This window comes from Macaca nemestrina, chromosome 13 (genome assembly GCF_043159975.1).
Source record: "Macaca nemestrina isolate mMacNem1 chromosome 13, mMacNem.hap1, whole genome shotgun sequence".
Taxonomy (NCBI): Eukaryota; Metazoa; Chordata; class Mammalia; order Primates; family Cercopithecidae; genus Macaca; species Macaca nemestrina.
Window position 1 is genome coordinate 49,269,906 of NC_092137.1, and position 14,757 is coordinate 49,284,662.

At 34.6% G+C, this 14,757-nt stretch overlaps 1 protein-coding gene and 1 long non-coding RNA gene across 4 annotated transcripts in view; one reads left to right on the forward strand and one right to left on the reverse strand.

Annotated features, from left to right (window-relative positions):
• LOC105465007 (uncharacterized) overlaps nucleotides 1-14,757 on the forward strand; it is a 400,763-nt gene that overhangs the window by 231,572 nt on the left and 154,434 nt on the right. Inside the window, exon 3 of the long non-coding RNA XR_011611716.1 lies at nucleotides 9,027-9,370. This is a non-coding gene — a long non-coding RNA (uncharacterized lncRNA). The remainder of the gene's footprint in view (nucleotides 1-9,026; nucleotides 9,371-14,757) is intronic.
• LOC105465008 (follicle stimulating hormone receptor) overlaps nucleotides 1-14,757 on the reverse strand; it is a 189,238-nt gene that overhangs the window by 120,337 nt on the left and 54,144 nt on the right. The window lies entirely within an intron of this gene.

The window sequence follows — 14,757 nt, forward strand, 5'->3', positions numbered from 1 at the left end:
AGACTCTTCATTAAAAAATACTGAAATCTATAAATGCTCATCTCTAGAGTAACTGAGTGTGACAAAACAAGAGCTCATCCAGTTTGTAATGCAACAATAATATAATAGGATCAAAACCTTGTGTTTAACAAAGAAAGCATATCTCCAATTTCTAGAAAACAGTGATATATTTCATGTTACTCTAAGAATGAGGTGCGTGTCATGATTTTTGACAGTACCTAATTTGACAGCAGCTATTGATCTAAGAAATAAATATTCCTGTTAAAAGGGGTCTTTGCACTAATATAAGTCTGAAAAATGATAGTGGAAAGTTGAGTCACTGCTGGTGGTGATGCAGATTTACATAGTATGCACCAGGCTTTTCTAATCCTGAACTGTGTGTGCAAAGCATGCCGATTCTAGCTAGTGGGGACACTGACCACTTGAAAAAGACTTACTTGTGGCTAAAAGACAAAAAGACCAGGGGAAATGAACATTTATTGAAGACCTATCATGTACAGCCATTTTCCAGGGTTGTTTATCACACGATCTTGCTTTTAGTTCTCATTGCAGTGCAACAAAGCAAGTGTTTTTTCTTTTAAACTAACATACAGTAAAATCGAGTGTGTGTGTGTTTGTGTGTGTAAAACTCTATGAGTTTGAACATGTGCGTAGATTCATGTAACCACCACAATCAGGATACAGAACAGCTGCATCACCACAAAACTCCCTTGGACTGACATTTTGAGGAAACACTGTCCATCCACTTTTAACTGCTGGTAATGACCAATCTGTTCTCTGTTACTATACTTTTGTCTTTTCTAAAATGTCATATAAATGGTATCATACAGCATATAACATTTGAGACTGGCTTCTTTCAGTTCACTTGAGATTCATCTGTTTAGTTGTATAGGTCAATAAATAGTTTGTTCCTTTTTGTTGCTGAGTAGTATTCCATTGTATGAATATAGCACGGTTTGTTTACCCATCCACCTGTTGAAGTACTTTTGGGTTGTTCTTGTTTTGGGGTGATTATGAACAGAGCTGCTATAAACACATATATGGAGGTTTCTTAGGAATAGAACTTTTCATTTTTCATGATAAATATATAGGAGTGAAATTACTGGGTCATATGATAAATATGTTTAGCTATATAAAAAGTTGCTAAATTGTTTTCCAGAGCAGCTGTACCACACTGGTTTCTCAGGAGGTATTTATGAGAGTTCCAGGTGCTCTACATCCTTGTGAGCATGCAGTAGTCAGTTTTGTTTTGAGCTGTTCTGATAGCTATGAAGTTTCATCACATTGTGCTTTTAATTAATTGCTTAATGGCTACATTATTTCCTTAGTGTTGAGCATCTTCTTTTGTGCTTGTCATTCTTATATGTTTTTTTCATGAAGTGACTGAGTCTTTCCCATGATTAAAAACATTTTTTTTCTTGTTTTCTTTCTGGAATTTTGAGAATTCTTTATATATACTAGATATAAGTCCTTTTTTAGACATAGGGTTTTTTACAAATATTTTCTCCTGATCTGTAGTTTGTCTTTCATTTTCTTGATAGTAGCTTACATAAAACAAAAGTTTTACATTTTGATAAAGTCCAACTTACCCTTTTTTTAATGGATTGTGTTTTTGATGTCGTGTTTTAAAACTCTTTGCCTAAAATCATGGAAATTTTCTCTGATGTTTTCTTCTAAATGTTTTATAGCTTTTATGTTTTACATTTAGATTTATGATACAATTTGGGTTAATTTTTGTGTATGGTATGAGGTTTAGAACATTAAAAAAAATTTTTTTTGAGACATGGTCTTGTTCTGTCACTCAGGCTAGAGTACAGTGGCATGATCATGGCTCTCTGTAGTCTTGACCTCCCAAGTTCAAGTGATCCTTTCCCCTCAGCCTCCTTAGTAGCTGGGACTACAGGTGTGTGCCACCATGCCTGGCTAATTTTTGTATTTTTTGTTGGGATGGGGTCTCACCATGTTGCCCAGTCTGGTCTTGAACTCCTGATCTCAAGTGATCTGCCCAACTTGGCCTGCCAAAGTGCTGGGATTATAGGCCTGAGCCACCATGCCCAGCCAATAACAATTTTTTTTAATAGCATATCCTCCAATGCTCTTTGTTTAAAAATACTATCCTTTTGCTGATGAATTACATTAGATTCCTGTCAAAAATTAATTAGCTATAATTGTGTGGGTCTATTCGATTAAATGGATAGGTCTATGAGTCTTTTTGCCAATGTTATATTTTCTTGATTATTGCAGTTTTATAGTAAGTCTTTAAATTGGTTAATGTGAGTTCTGTGATTTGGTTCTTCTTTGTCAAAATTATTTTGACTGTTTTAATCCCTTTACCTTTTCATATAAATTTTAGAATCAGCTAATCTGTATCTACAAAAAAAATCCCGCAGGGATTTTGTTTGGAATTGTGTTAACCTACAGATCAGTTTGGAGAGAATTAACTATAGTGAATTCTCTGATTATGAACACAACACAGTATGGCTTTCCATTAATTAGGTCTTCTTTGATTTCTTTTATCAGCATTTTGTGGCTTTCAGGATACAGATACCGTATCTATTTTAATAGGTTTACAACTAACTATTTCAATTTTTTGAGCAACTGTAAGTGATGTTAGATTTTATTTTTGGTTGCTAATTGTTTGCTGCTGAATTCAAATAAAAAAAATTTTTACATGTTGACCTTGCATCCTGCGAATTTGTTTAACTCGCTTTGTAGTTATAAGAGCATTTTTTTGGAGACCCATTGCGTGGTTTTTCTGTGTAGACAATCAGGTAATTTATGAACAAAGACAATTTTATTCCTGTGTTTCTAATCTGAATGCCTTTTATTTTTCTCTCTTGCCCTATTATACTAGCAAGAGCTTCTAGTACTATGTGAATAGAAGTTGTGAGAGTGGACATTCTTGCTTTTTATGTTTCACAATTAAGTATGGTGTTTGTGGTAGATGTCCTTTATCAAGCTAATAAAGTTTTCTTCTATCCCTAGTTTGCTGAATGCTTAACCATGAATAGATACTGGATTATTTTCAAATGTTTTTTCTCCTTTAATTGATTTAATCTTGTTTTTATTTTTTAGTCTTTTAATTACATTGTATAAATTATAGTGTTTGCTTTTGAATTTATTATTTTATTTTTATTTTCATTTTTGAGACAGTCTCCCTCTGTCACCCAGGCTGGAGTGCAGTGGGTGATCTCGGCTCACTGCAACCTCCATCTCCTGGATTCAAGTGATTTTCCTGCTTCAGCCTCCCAAGTAACTGGGATTACAGATGTGCACCACCATGCCCAGCTGATTTTTCTATTTTTAGTAGAGATAGGGTTTCACTATTGTGGCCAAGCTGTTCTTGCATTCCTGACCTCAAATAGTCCACCTGCCTCAGCTCCCAAAGTGCTGGGATTACAAGCATGAGCCACCACGCCCATCTTAGCTTTTGAATTTCAACAGTCTTGCATTCTTGGAATAAACCCCATTTGACCATTGTGAATAATTCTTACTTTATGTTGCTGGATTGCTTTCAATCTTGCTAATATGTCTTCAGCGATTTTTCATTCATTTTCATGAAGGAATATTTGTCCATAGTTTTCCTCTGTTGTACTATTTCTGTCTAATTTTGATATCAGAGTAATGCTGGCTTTATAACATGAACTGGGAAATGTCATTTAGATTTAGTAGGCTGGTAATGTGGTTCATTCTTCTGTATCCTTACTGACTTTGTCTACTTGTTCATTTGATTGCTGAGATAGGAGTGTTAAAACCTCCAAATAGAGGTGTACATGTGTCTATTCCTCATTTCAGTTGTATCAGTTTGTGATTCATATATGTTGAAGAAATGTTGTTAGGTGCATAGACATTTAAATCATTGTCTTCTTGACCCTTTTGTCATTCTGTAATGTCCCTCTTTTTTCATGGTAATTTTTCCTTGCTCTGAAGTCTATGTTATCTGATATTAGTATAGCTACTAGAGCTATCTTTTGATTTGTGTTTACATAGCATGACATGGTCTCTCTTTTTACATCCTTTTTCGAACCTTTCTAAAACCATTTATTTATTTATTTGTTTGTTTGTTTGTTTGTTTGTTTTTGAGATGGAGCCTTGCTCTGTCACCCAGGCTGGCTGGAGTTCAATGGCACGATCTCAGCTTACTGCAACATGTGCCTCCCGGGTTCAAGCAATCCTCCCGCCTCATCCACCCAAGCAGCTAGGATTACAGGTGTCTGCCACCACGCCTGGCTAATTTTTAAATATTTTTATTAGAGACTGTGTTTCACCATGTTGACCAGGCTGGTCTTGAACTCCTGACCTCAGATGATCCACCCAACTTGACCTTCCAAATTGCTAGGATTATAGGCATGAGCCACTGCGCCTGGCTAAACCTTTATAAAACATCATATTTAAAGTGGATTTATTTTACATAGCACATAGTTGAATATCTTTGTTATAACTAGTGTCTTCAGATCATTTACACGTAATTATTAATATCTTTAGATTTAGGTCTATTGCTTTCTAATTTGTTTCCTGTTTATTTCCTCTGTATTTCATTAGTTTCCTCCTTTCTTCCTTCTTTTGGATTATTTAAATATATTTCTTTCAAATTGTGTTTGACTACATATCTTCAAATAAATTTTTAAGTAGTTGCTTTAGGGATTAAACTTTTAGGATTCACTTAAATTAATATTTTATTATTTCAATGGTAATACAGAAACCTTGCTACCACCATTATACTCCTCCCTCCAAGTTGTAATTGTCATAGGCATTTTATTTGCAAATGTTAAAAATCGCATCAGATAAGGTTACTGTTTTTGCTTTCAACTGCCAAATACATATTTAAATAATTTAAGAGGGGAGAAGAATAGTTTACTGTCTTTACCTAGATATTTTAGACATTTTGCCATTTCTGTTGCATTTTCTTTATTATTTATGTTGTTTCATTTTCGTATAATTTTTCTTCACGATTTCCCAGGCAACAAATTATTGGTTTTCATTATTTTGAGAAAGTCTTATTTTACCTCTATTTTTGAAGTCTATTTTCACAGGACATACAATTTGGAGTCGAAATATCTTTTCATTTAGAACTTTAAAATGTTGTTCTGTGAATGGAAAAAAACCCCACAACATTCTGACTTATAGGATTCAGAGAAAGCAGTGCTTTGAGGAAAATGTATAGCTACAAATGCCTATGTAAAAAAGAAGAAAAATCTCCAGTCAGTAACTTAAACTTTTACTTTAAGAAATTAGAGAAACAGAAGAAATAACAATAAACAATAAAGATTAGAAGAGAAATAAAATAGAGCATAGAAAAACCATATAAAAAATGAATTAAACCAAAAGGTGTTTCTTCAATATAATTTGACAGTTTCACAAAACTAGCTAGAATGACTAAAAAATGAAGAGAGAAACTCAAATTACTAAAATCAGGAATAAAAGATGGGACATTATCCCTTATAGAACAAAAAGGATTATGTGAATACTATGTAGTATTGTATGCCAACAAACTAGATAACCTAGGTGAAGTGGACAAAATCCCAGAAGGAATTTGTCCATTTAATGTAGGAAACAGAAGATAATATCTAGACTTATAATAAATAAAGGAACTGAATTAGTAATCAGAAAGCTTCTCACAAAAAGAGTCCAGAACTGGATGACTTCACTGAGAATTCTACCAAATGTTTAAAGAAGAATTAACAAAAATCCTTCACAAAAATCTTCTAAAATATGGAAAAGAATTGAGTAGTTTTCAATTCATTCTATGAATATTACTCTGATACCAAAATCGGACAAAGACATCCCAAGAAGCCTACAGACCAATAACCCTTATGAATAAAGATGTAAAAATCGTCTAGAAAATACTAGAAAACCAAATTCAGCAACAACAACAAGAAAAAAGATTATGTACTGTGATTCATGGAATTTATCCCACAAATGCAAGGTTGGTTTAGCTAGTGAATATCAATCTTTATTTACACTATGTTAATAAAGCACTAAAATGATATTATCTCAATAGATGCTGAGAAGGCATTTGAAACAATACAACACTGTTCCATGATTTAAAAAAATACTCAACAAAGTAGAAATAAAAACATACTTCCTCAAACTGAAAAAGGGCATTTACAAAACCCCCAAAGCTAACAGCATACTTAACTGTGTAAGACTGAAAGCTTTCCATATAACATCAAGAACAACATAAAGACATCTACTCTTACCATTTTAATTCAATAATGTTCTGGAGGCTCTAGACAGAACAACTGGAAAAAAAGATGAAATAAAAGGCATTCAGATTGAAAAAAAAAGAAGTAAAATGATATCTATAACAGGAATACAGAAAATTCTAAAGAATCCACACACGTACACACACACACACACACACACATGCACACACACTACTAGAGCTAATAAAGGAGTCCAGAAAGGTTGTAGGATGCAAGAGCAATATGCAAAACTCAATGTATTTCTGTACACTTGCAATAAGCAATTGAAAATCAAAAAGTAGTTCCATTTACAGTAGAATGAAAAAGAATGAAATACTTAAGAATAAATTTAATAAAATTGGTACTAAACTTATACTCTAAAAACTACAAAGCATTTTTGAAAGAAGTTAAGGAAGGCCTAAAAAAATGGTAAGATATCACTTTTGTTGGAGTGGAAGACAATTACTGTTAAGATGGCAATACACTCCAAATTTATCTACAGTTTTAATATAATTTCTATCAAAACCCTAGCTGCTTTTATTTTTCTTTGCAGAAATTGAGAAGTTGATTCTAAAATTTACACAAATATGCAAGAAACCCATAATGGTCAAAATAATTTTGACTCACACTTCCTGATTTCAAAATTCACTACAGAGCTACAGTAATAAGATGTGATAGTAGTGGCACAAAGACAAACATACAAGTCAATGGAATACAATTGAGAGACTGGAAATAAGCCCATCCACTTATGAGCAACTGATTTTTGACAAGGGTGACAAGACATTTTAATAGGGGAAAGAATAGTCTTTTCAATAAATGGTGCTGGGACAACTAAATAGGTGCATTCAAAAGAAGGAAATTGAATCCCTACCTCACATCCTTGGTGAAAATTAACTCAAAATTGATCAAAGATCGAATTGTAAGAGCGAAAACTATAAAACTCTTTGAAGAAAATATAAAAGTAAATATCTGTGACCTTGGATTAGTCAATTGTTTCTTAAATATGATGCCCAAAGCATAAACAACAAAAGAAAAAGTAGATAAATTGGAATTCATCAAAATTAAAAATATTTGTGCATCAAAAGACACTATCAAGACAGCAAAAAGACAACCCATAAAATAAAATATTTGCAAATCATGTATCTGATAAAAGACTTTTATCAAGAATATATGAAGAACTGGTACAACTCAACAACAAAGGGACAACCCAGTTTTAAAATGGGTGAAGATTTGAAAATATATTTCTCCAGTAAAGATATACAAATAGCCAACAGACATATGAAAAGATGCTCAATATCATTAATCATTAGGGAAATGCAGATAAAAATATCACAATGAAATGCCACTTTACATTCACTAGGATGACTGTAATTAAAAAGACAATAATAAGTGTTGATGAGTATGAAGAGAAATTCGAATGCTCTCACATTGGTAATAGAAATGTAAATTAATGTAGCTGCATTAGCAAACAGTTTGACAGTTCCTCAAGAAGTTAAACATTGAGTTCCCATATAATCCAGAAATAGTACTCATATGTATTTATTCAAGAGTATTAAAAACATACATTCATAAAAAATGGATGTTCATAGAAGCGTCATTCACAATAGTCAAAAGTGGAAAACACCCAAATGTTCATCAATGAATGAATGAATGAACATAATGTAGTATGGTCATACAATGAAATACCACTTGACCATTACAAGGAATGAAGTCCTGTTAAATGATATAACATAGATGAACCTTGAAGACATTATGCTAAGTGAAAAACAGAGATAATAGGCCATATTGTATATGATTATATTTACATGAAATGCCTAGAATGAGCAAATATATAGAGACAAAAAGTAAATTACTGGTGGCCAGTGGCTAGGGAGAGAAGGAAATAGGGATTGATTGCCAATGATATGGGGTTTCTTTACAGGGTGATGAAAATATTCTGGGATTAGATAATAGAGATGGTTGCAAAACCTAGCAAATGTACTAAAAATCACTAACCTTCACGTAAAAAGAGTGAATTTTATGGTATATGAATATCTCCAATAAAATATTACAACTACTACTAATACTAAAATGTTCAATTTCTTTCTGGCATCCATGGTGATATAGTTTATATATTTTTCTCTACCAAAATCTCATGTTGAATTGTAATCACCAGTATTGGAGGTGGGGCCTGGTGGAAGGTACCTGGATCATTGGTGATTTTCTTATGAATGGTTTAGCACCATCCCCTCAGTGCTGTCCTTGTGATAGTGAATAAGTTCTCATGAGATCTGACAGTTTAAAAGTGGGTGGCACCACTTTCTTGCTCCTGCTCTGGCCATGTGACATGCCTACTCCCACTTCACCTGCCATGATTATAAGTTTCCCAAGACCTCCCCAGAAGCCAAGCAATAGTCAGCACTGTGCGTCTTGTAAATCCTGCAGAACTATAAACCAATTAAATCTCTTTTCTTTATAAATTATCCAGTCTCAGTTATTGCTTTATAGCAATGCAAGAATGACCTAATACACATGATTTCTGATGAGGAATCCATGGTCATTTGCTTTATTGTTTTCTTATATAAAATGTTCTGTTTTTCTGCTTTCAGTAAATTCTTTTTTTCTGTTTAGTTTCCATCAGTTTGATTGTATTGTACTGGGCATAGATTTCTTTGAATTTTTCTCATTTGGAATTTTTTAATCTGTAGATTTGAATCTGTGGGTCTATGTCTTTCATCAGATATGAGAATTGTAGAATTTCTATTGATCTATCTTCAAGCTCACTGACTTTTTTTCTGTCATATTTATTACTCTGTTGAGCCCACTAGGGAACTTGAAAATTTTGGCTTTTGTCTTTTTCAGTGCAAGGCCAAGATGAAAGGTTTCCACAGCAAAGAACAGGAAATGAATTATCTCATTCAAGGATGAGAGGAAAACATAGTTTATCTTGGATGAACTACTGTGCTAGAGAGCTAAGAAGGAATGAGGTGAAGATTTTCAAACCTTCTGCCCCCTGAGGGAGGGCTGTGCATTGCCTGAGTGAAGAACCAACTTGGAAAATGTATCTCTGAGCAAAGTCTGGAATAGAATAAAGTTAGCACGGAGAAAAATGTTCTGAGGCAGTTCACCACTGCACTGTGCGAGGTACTGGTTTTTGAAGTTTAACATCGGTCCTGGAGGGGAGAGGAAAGAAGGAAACTAGAAAAGTAAGTTTTAAACTTAATTTTAAATTTTAATTGATAAATTGCTGGATTGATCTAATTGTGTTTTGTTGTTAGATTCAATTCATAATAAAGAAATTTAGTTTTAAGAAAAATAAGTCTTTTTATTTGCACACATGGATTTTTATCTTATAAATTTATACCCTGCCCAAATTTTTATTAAGTTTTAAAAATATTTGGTATCTGCCATTATATATCTATATTATCATTCATTCATCCAATAAACATTTATAGAAATGCAAGTTTTGATAAGTATATTGCTAGTAGGGTTACCAAATAAAATACAGATTACCCCAAATAATTTATTTTAGTTTAAGTGTGCACAGATATTTAATGGGGCATACTTACATTAAAAATCGTTCCTGGTTTGTTTGAAATTTAAATTTGTAATTGGGTGTACTGTTTTTATTTGCAAAATCTGGCAAGTACTAAAATACAAGGAAAACAAGCTGTATTCTCTGTCTTTAATGTATTCACAGGCTAGTGGAGTAAACATGCATAAAAATAATTATAAAGGAACATGATAAATTTAGTGATAGAGATAAGTAAAGATACAGAAAAACTGAAGGCTGGACACTTGATTCAATCTTAGAGGATAGAATGGGGTGATATAGAGATCGTTTCCTAGAAGAAGTGATGCTTGGATTAAATCACAAAGTGTAAACAGAATTTGACCATGTGAAAGGGAGGAATGAAAAAAGACATTTAAAGTTCAGGGAACTATCTGTGGGAGGTGGGAGCCAGTATATTGTCTTCAGTGAAAGACAGGTACCAGATTTTGGAGAATCTCTATGCCAGGTTACAGAGATTTGGTCTTGCTACTTGAATGGAGAGGAAGGCCTGAGGTAAAATAGAGCAGAGAAAGAACATATTAAGAAAAGGGAATAATGTGTGTGTGGTGTGTGAGTGTATATATGTGTACATATATCTATATCTATTATCCATATATTATATAGGTGTATGTGTGTATACATATATATCTGCAACACACACACACACACACATACCCCACACACATACACACATTAGAGCTAGCAGGACTTGGCGATTCATTTGAATATGGTAAGTGTGGAAAAAAGAATCACACATCTCCAGTATCATATGTAAGATACCTCTATGAGATCTGTGATGGGTGTCTGTGGTAGGGTGAATTGTATTTCTCCCCCAAAATATGTTGAAGTCCTTGATATGGTTTAAATGTATCCCCACCCAAATCTCATCTTGAATTGTAGCTCCCATAATTCCCACATATTGTTGGAGAGACCCGGTGGAAGATAACTGAATCATGGGGGCGGTTTCCCCATACTGTTCTCATGGTATTGAATAGGCCTCATGAGATCTGATGGTTTTATGAAGGGTTTCCTCTTTTGCTTGGCTCTCATTCTCTCTCTTGCTGCTGCCATGTAAGACTTGCCTTTTGTCTTGTGCCATGGTCGTGAGGCCTTCCCAGCCATGTGGAACTTTGAGTCCATTAAACCTCTTTTTCTTTATAAATTAACCAGTATCAGGTATATCTTTATTAGCAGTGTGAGAACAGATTAATGCAGTTCTAAACTCCCATACCTGTGAACATGACTTTATTTGAAAATAGGGTGTTTGCAAATAGTATAAAAGTTCAGATTATGTCATACTTGATTAGGGTGGGCCCTAATCCAATATGACTGATGTCTATATAAAAATAGAAAATAGACATACAGGGAAAAGAATGCCATGTGAAGACACACAGAAAGACAGCCATATGGAAATGGAAGAGATTGGAGTGATGCATCTGTAGGCCATGGAATGCCAAAGATTGCTGGCCATCACCAGAAGCTAAGAAAGAGGTATGGAACTGTTGTTCCCTTAGAAGCTTCAGGAGGAATTTATGCTAATCCTACCCTAATTTTAGCGTTCTAACCTCCAGAACTGTGAAAGAATATATTTCTGTTGTTTTAATCCACCCAGTTTGTGGTACTTTATTGTGGCATCTATAGGCTGTTAATATAATGTCTAAGGAGCAGTTGGCTTTATAAATCCAAAGCTAGGGGAAGAAAATGAACTATAAATGAATATTTATAAGCATTAATAATAATAATGGTAATAGCTCACTTTCATAGGGCTTACTCCATTGCAGGCTCTTTTACACATATTAACTCATGTAATCTTCACAACAAACCCATTACATAGGTGCTATGATCATTCCAGTTTTTAGATGATGAGGCCTAAGCACAAAGCATTGAAATTACTTGTGTAAAGTTGCAAAGCTAGATAGAAGGTGGTAGTGCCATAATTCAGTTCTAGGAACATGCTCTAGCATCCATGCTCTTGGCATTTTGCTTTCCTGCTTGTAAATGTTAATTGATACCAAAAAGAGGGTGGGATTATACCCAGAGGCAGACAATGAGTATTAGCTAGTCAAACTCCAGAAATTCGCAATACTTTCTCCTTTGATTTCTTCAATTTCAGAGGCTGCAAAATAAAATACTCAATTGTTCAGTCATCCTTGTAGCTCAGGTGGCCATGTAAGACATTTCTTATGGAAGGCCTTGGAAAAGAATTTTCATTCTGAAAAAAGGAAAGTCTCAAGACTAGAAAGTCTTTTTGTGTCTCCCAAAAATCCTTACCCAGTTTTCCTACCTGGATGAGATGCATGCATGCATTCAGCACCCATCCTGTGATCCTGAAGATGGAAGACAAATACTAAGGAAAAGTGCAACAGAGAGAGGAATAGATCTCAGATCCCTGATCAGATCCTTGAATAGTTAACTCTGGTTGTCTACAGCTGGGCCTTTTGTTACCTAAGAAAAATGTAGCACTATCAATCTAAACCATTATTATTCTAGGTTTCTATCACTTGCACCTGAAGGCAATTCCACCTGATACATTGAGAGTGTATTTATAGTGAAGGAAGCACTGAGGAAAGCTGATCCAAAGGAAGGGACCAGGGAAGAAGATTAAGAAAGAATGATTAGGGAGCTTCAGGAAGAACTGGAAAGTGATGTGTTAAGAAATCAAAGGAGGTAGAGAATTTTTAAAAGGCTAGTGATAAAAATGGCAAGTGCATCAAAGAGATGTAATAAGATAAAAACAGAAATGTATATGAATGGGCATAATCATTGAGAGGTCATTGGTGACTTTATTAGAAACAATTTCTGTGCATTGTTGGGGAAAACATTTGATTGCATTGTATTGAGGAAAGATGTGGAAAAGTTAAGGAAATAAAGACAGCAAATGTAAAATGACCTTCCAAAAATTTTGGATGAACCAGGGAAGAGATGTTGGAGGGTAGCTAGAGGGAAAGAAAGTCAAAGAAAAACTTTTTTTTCCTGCCCAGTTGTGACAGCCTCAAACATGTTATAGGCTGGGAAAGAAAGAGCAAGTTAGGAAAGCAGGGAAGTATGATAGTGTGGAGTCCCTCCAGAACTGGGAGTGGATGGGTTTAAGGGGATTAGAAGAGACACTAATCTTGAACAGGTCTGGAGGACTCTTGTCCACTGAGACTAGAGAAAATTAAATAGAGAAGGGTACGATTATAGCTAATTCTAATGATAAGAAAGCAGAAAATGACGAGAGAAAGAGATTATGTCAAAGGGCTCAATTTTCTAAATTATAAAGAAGGCAAGAACATTTACTTCAAGTGTGGGGGTAGGATTCAGAATAACATATGAGGAAAGTAGTAGGGATTTAGCACCTAAATGAAGGGGGTCTTTGTCCATTGTCTGTTGCTTGGAACAGAATGTGTGAAACAAAATATCTGAAACGTTTCCTTATAGATTTCAGGAATCTGAAAAATCCATAAACAATCTGAAGGAATCTGAAATCTATAAAGAAAAGAAATTTCTTTCTTACATTTATGGAGTCTGAGAAGTTCAAGGTCGAGGGGCTACATCTGATGAGGGCCTTCTTGCTGGTGGGGACTCTGTAGAGTCTGAAGGTGGCATAGGTATTATATGGCAATAGGACTGAGTGTGCTAAAGCCATCAGTCCCACTGAAGCTCCCATTACAGCCCTCATGACCTAATCACCTTTTAAAGGCCCTACTTCTCAATACTGCCACATTGGGGATTAATTTTCAGCATGAGTTTTGGAGGGGACAAATATTCAAACATAGCAAAGGGAATCAACAAAGAAGCTAATCAAGGGAAGCTAAACATGATGGGCAGTGCAGAGGGCCACCTATAGTACAGGATTTTATATAAATTTTTATATTTCTGGCTATTTGCCCAGGTATGTGCACTTCAACCAGCAGTGAATAGTGATCTGGGCATGAGGAGAATAAGTTGAGCTGTGTCAGTGATCTATAGTCATCCTCCTTTGGGACTTTGCTGGGAAGGTGTGGAGGCAGCATAGAAGTACAAAAAATTTGATAATGCTGACAAGACAATAAAGCAGAAGTTCATCAAGGGAGTATAAATCTATAAAAGGGAGGAAGGCCAAGAGGCATGTGACAGCCTGCAAGAAAACTAAGACACTATGGGGTTGGAGTTCGGCCAGGAGGTCAAAATCAAGATGTATGGTGTTAACAAAAATGTGAGAGTTGGTAAGTTAGGAAGTATGGATCATCGAATAGACAAGTACAGTTAAATGCTCACTAGGGTGGACCAGTACTGGGCAATATATAGAAGGATGTGCTCTGAAAGTGAGTGCTAAAGTTCAGTAAAGTGAAAGTCTTTAACAGAATTAACATAGTCCAGTAAATAGAAAGTCAATTGTTGAATGGATTAGCTTCATGGATATTTAAATCTAGGATGATGTACATCCTAGATGAAAGTACATAATCTATTACTGAGTTGTACCGAAGTAATATAATATTATAGATTTATTTCTTTAATTCCAACATGTAAATATTTCTACAAAAATCTCCATGATTTTCAGGATTTCTGCCACCTAAACAATTTGTTATTCTTTGGCATAAAGGTAGAGTGAGATAAAGGATTGAAAGACATGTTGAAATCAGATTGTGAAAGCTTTTATTCTCTCTCAGTGTTTCTTGACTTTTTCTCCCATTATTGCTTCCCTAAGGCACTTTTTAGACAGACATTTTTTCTCTAATCTTCCCCCTTCCCCCATGAAAATTTAATACCACAGTTATATTGTATATCTGTTTATGTACTGTATGTATATCTGTTATTTATAATAAAAGGAGTAAGAACTGTCTTATCTTCCCTCTCCTCCCCAAAACAATTTTTGCCTTCTTGGGAGCAATATTGCTCTATTGAGGAGAAATGTCCTAGGTTTGGACATTGCTTGGAAGAAAATAGGAGCCCCTGAGGATATCTAGGAAGGGATTGATATAGGAATGCTGGTGTGGCTCCCCTTATAATTTGAAAGATCCTCTCTTCTGTAGAAATTAAAGGATTGTAAATAAACTCAGGCTCACATCAAAAAGTAGC